The sequence below is a fragment of the Mesitornis unicolor genome, unplaced genomic scaffold (genome assembly GCF_000695765.1).
Source record: "Mesitornis unicolor isolate BGI_N332 unplaced genomic scaffold, ASM69576v1 scaffold25136, whole genome shotgun sequence".
Lineage (NCBI taxonomy): Eukaryota > Metazoa > Chordata > Aves > Mesitornithiformes > Mesitornithidae > Mesitornis > Mesitornis unicolor.
The window spans coordinates 1-4981 of NW_010192002.1; the positions used below are offsets into that span (position 1 = coordinate 1).

At 37.0% G+C, this 4981-nt stretch overlaps 1 long non-coding RNA gene across 1 annotated transcript; it reads left to right on the forward strand.

The window, feature by feature from the left end:
- The first annotated feature begins 264 nt into the window (after positions 1-264).
- Positions 265-3144, forward strand: LOC104542569. Its single transcript, XR_728150.1, has 3 exons — positions 265-324; positions 1264-1386; positions 2772-3144. It is a non-coding gene; the product is annotated as an uncharacterized LOC104542569 (long non-coding RNA).
- Positions 3145-4981: the final 1837 nt, after the last annotated feature.

Genomic DNA, 4981 nt, shown 5'->3' on the forward strand with positions numbered 1-4981 from the left:
GTTCTGTGATTCTGTGATTCTGTGAGTGCAGCCTTGTATTTACGTTAAGTGTTCTCCCCGCACTGAATTGCTTTTTGAATAGACAGAGGAAAAGAACTGCTACGTCTTTCATATTTTAAAGACACATAACAGAGAAGTAGATAGGTACAATATGCTGGTAGGAACACTGAGTCTGCTTTCAAAGTGTTTTGTTTCCAGACTTTTGCCTTCTGTTACCTCTTACATGTATAAACAGATGTGACCTTATCTCAATTTTTCATTATAGTGAAGTGTGCCACAAGCAAGCCAGCTTTCTTTGCTGAAAAGCTCCACTTGGCAATGAAGGTAACCTAAACAAAGAACTTCTCTTAGCAAACGTGGGGTGCTTTGTAAGCTGAAAAATAACAAACTAGCTAGAGCTCTCTGAGCCCTTTGTGTGATGAAAAAAAGGACTGTAGAAGGAAATTCAGTATATTTTCTATCTCCTATTTCTTCCTTTGAAACCTCTGAGTGTCTTTGTGTAGAGGGAGCTGTCTGTTTGCTATAGTGTGTTCAGGAAGTGTGTCCATTCACACATGTATCTCTTACTCTAGACAGTGACAGAAAGCTAACTGAACTTTTCTTATTTATGATACCACAAAACAATTAGTGAAAAGTAAATAGGAAATCTAGTACAGATCTGGACAAGAACCTTGTAGAAGCTTAATCTTTGACAAAACATTCATGGTCCTTCTGGCAAATTTGGCACCTGAGTTGAGTCAGCTGGAGATCCTGAAACAGTCTAGTATGCAGGTATTTTCATAACTCCTGTACTTGGTTAGGAGCAGTATGTGAAAAATTTGAGTGAAAGATTATGAAAATACATTTCATTATACTATTAAAATGTAATAAAAAAGGCGGTGAAGTCTAAGTTGTCTCTGGTGTCTAGCAAGCACCGTGAAGGACATACAGTTTTTTAGGAAACAGCTAAATAAAATGCATTTAAAAAATGCAGGGGTGGAGGTAACCTGTCAGAAGTGAATTATGCTTATAGGAAACAGAAATGCAATATAAGAGAACCCACTCATGAGAGATGTTAAAGGAACAGGATATGGGTTTTATTGACCCACAAAGTAGTCTGGTGGATCAACACACAGAATCTTGATTTAAGATATTTCAATGAAATAATTAACTTCTTTTTATCTTTTTATCATATTATTTTTTCTTTTTTCTTTCTTTCTTTTCCATTTTTCCTTTTCCTTTTTTGTCTTTTTCCATTTTTTTTTTTTTTTTTTTTTTTGACAGGGCTTTGGGACACGGCACAAAGAGCTCATCAGAATCATGGTTTCACGCCATGAAGTGGATATGGATGAGATCAAAGGCTACTACAAGAGTCTGTATGGCATCTCTCTTTGCCAAGCCATTATGGTAGGTTTTATTTCAGGTGATTTATGAAATTGAAAACAACTGAATTATTTTGGAAGCCCAATAAGACTTTGTTAACTTTTCTGCTCCACAATCACCTGTTCATCCTGAGTAACACACTGTAGCTGAGTAACTCATATTCCAAATGATCTTTGTGCTGGTATAACTAATTCATTTTCTGGGGCACTGTTATTGTCACAAAAGCTTTAGCAATTTGTTAGTAGTGGTACGTGTCTTGGGATATCATCTTGCAGTAGAAACCAAAGCTGAATGGAGGCTAGAGTATCTCCGAGTTCCTGTACTTGTCCATATACAAGGTAGACTGGAGATGTTTGCATGACAGCTCTGTGGGAGATATTTGATGCAACTGGCTAATGGATTTTAACATCTGAGGTACTGCTGCAAATGCCTTGACTTTTATTTGACCTGCTTTCCAGGTGACTTAAGTGAATGATTTAAACTAACAAAAATATCTTCTTAAAGGGGACAGAGTACCCAGTGTATTTTCAATAAAATTAAAACCAGTGAGGTACTTGAAGAAAACTAAACATGCCAAGCAGCTTTGTGGAAGCTAGTAGACAACATCGAAAAAAAAAAATTATTTGATTAGAAACGTACTCCCTACATGAATCAAAATGCCATTTTGATTTTTGTCGGTGTCTGCTACTTTTTCAGTTAACTGCTAAAGATCACTTTTGGTCTTCCCTCATTAAAGTGTGTGATCTGTAATTTGTTCTGTAATTACATCACCTCATCATTCCAAAGTGATGTTTGCATCCAAATGGCTTGAGGTGTAGCTTGGCTACACTAAACTATTCATGTATCTCTGCAAAATAGATCCAAATTTGAGAAAACAGAGTGTGTAGTAATTACACTGCATATTTAATACCTATTATCCATCTTTTTCCAAGCTGAATAAGTGACCTTATGGTAAATCAAATATCACTGTTCTATTAGCCTGTGTTTGAGATAATCATAGATACAATGTGTATCAATATTAATGTGTTTTAATATTGATGAACATGGACATCATTAGACAAGGAAGGTATTTTCACTTTGTCTAGAGAAGAGAATCTTAAGCTCCTGGATGGTTAGAAATCTTTTGTGCTTCTCTTCTTTATTTATGTCATGAGACCTCCCAGGTTTTTATTGGCCTTGTCTACGTCTACTCCACTCTGGAAATGCATGTTTATTTCCAGGTCGTACAAATAATTTCAGCGTAGGTGCTCAGTTCAAGCTCAGTCTGTAGTTAACATATATGTGTTATCAAGTGATTAATTTAGGTGAAGGACTGATGCTTGGTACATGTATATTGAATGCTTATTGAAATTTATTTCACTTGAGACTATTATCCTAACAATTGTGTTATTTTTTACTTAAATTAACAGGATGAACTCAAAGGGGATTATGAAAACATCCTGGTGGCTTTATGTGGAAGTGATAACTAAATTTCTTGTTCCTGCAATACACTCAAGTCCTGTTGCTGAAGGTCTTTATATTTGCCTCAGCTGTCTATATCAAATGCAGGCTTTACACAGTGACGTTTCTCTGGAATAGCACTTAGTCCATATGTGTTATGTCAAAAACCTATAACCTAGAATGTATTTTTTCAGTATCTTTATCCTGAATGGCATTAATATCACTTGTTGCAGTTATTTATCCAAAGTCAAAGAACGCCTCTAAGTTCTGTTTACTTGATTAGTCATGAAAAAGGTAAAGTTTTGATCTATGCAAAGCAAATAAACCTTTAAAAATAAAATTAACCTGTATGGAACATTGTATGTCTGTTGTTGCTTTTCTGCATTTAATTTCAAGTTGTCTGCATGCAATGCATGAGAGAAAATTCAGTGAATAAGTTAATTAATAAAAAAATTATGTAGCAATGTCAGACAGTATAGCTGAGCCTATACCTTTTTACTTAACTCCAGCTAGGGTTTACGTAAGCCATATGTAAGAAAAGTAAGAACCTGTTAGAGAAAATAACAGTGCAAAAAAGCTGTCTTGTTATTTTTCTTTTGTTGGGGTCCAGACGAGGAATGGACTACAGCACACCAATATGATGCTCTGACAGTCAAATTATTGCACAAAGCTTGCTATTTTTATACATCATTAATGTTTGCACACGCATCTATCTGACTCCTAATTGACTGCATGCATTTTGCACGTGCTGTCCACGCCGGCTAATCTAATACATTATTGGTCGCTAACTACTGAACACTTTCCAGACCACATCTGTTCCATCCTGTCCCACATCCTGCTTATCTTGAACCTTTTCCATATCGTGATGCCAAATTAGTCTTCATTTCCTTGTTTTTCTCTTCTTACTTGGCCTTGAGTCTTCTTACCTAACCTTGACTCCCTTATGCTAAGCTGAGGCCCACTTTGGTTCACAATGCACTTATGTTAAGCTGAGGCCTACTTTGGTTCACAACGCCTCGATTGCCCAGGCTTCTACATCTCCCCCCTTTTCTTTAAAAACAAGCGCAATTGTTCAGGTGACAAAGCTTTGCAAACAGCGGATTATACAAGGAATCAACAAAAGCAATATAATAAAAGGCATAAGCATCACTAGCAAATCTTTTAACAATCCTCCTATCCAACCTCCCAATCTTAACTTACTCAACCATTCTGATAGTGGATCAGAAGAAACCGAAATTTTTTTCATGTTTTGTTGTAACTTGGCCAGTTGTCAATGAATACTAGAAGAATGATCAGACAAGTTAAAACAACACATACCCTCAAAATCCTGACATCCATGACCTTGCGCTAGTAACAAAAAATCAATGGCAGCTCGATTTTGCAATGTAGTGTGCCTAATACTATCCACATCCTGCAATAGCTCTGATATCATTACAGATGTTAGGTTAAACTGTTTTTCACTCCAGCATGCAAGGTGTTTTATGTTTTTTGCATTTTGTCCTGTCGCTCCTCCTGGTAAAAATACGGCTAGGGCAATTGTAGCTAAGGATGGCAGATCAAGGCGGTCATTGCAATTTCTGTTAAAATATGACACAGACCGACGAACTCAATTAGATGACGTTTGGTTAATGAGATCTCTCATATGGGGTGTGAGCATAGTTAATTTACCAAGATAACAGGGCCCTCCTACAGGACTGTGTGCAATACCATTTCAGGCCCTGTCTCCACATACTAGAAACACTCCAGGTGGGAGCAATTTTCCACCAGTTGTGTTTATTGTTTCTACTATAGCACCAAGTTACAGTGGCCAGTCAGACGATTTGCCTGTTACATTTTGATAACCTATACCATAATCATTGTCACGTCCACGTCTTTTCAGTCATAGTCTCACAACATCACCAAATTGAACAACGCCCATACCATTCCATGGCCAAGTTTCATAACCTGATATATTCCAAGGGGATTCAGTGCAATTTGGCGATGATGAGACATTAACCAACGTAGCTGGAGCAACACTTGCTAAAAGATCTTATTCTTGCAGAGGTACTGGGCTAGATTTGTTTAATGCTTTAAGTTTTGCTTTTTGCCAACACCCTCCCCACATGACAGAGCAGGTAAACATTTTACTACCTGGCGGGCCGCCTGAACAATAACAGTTACAATTTGGATATTCTCAGGA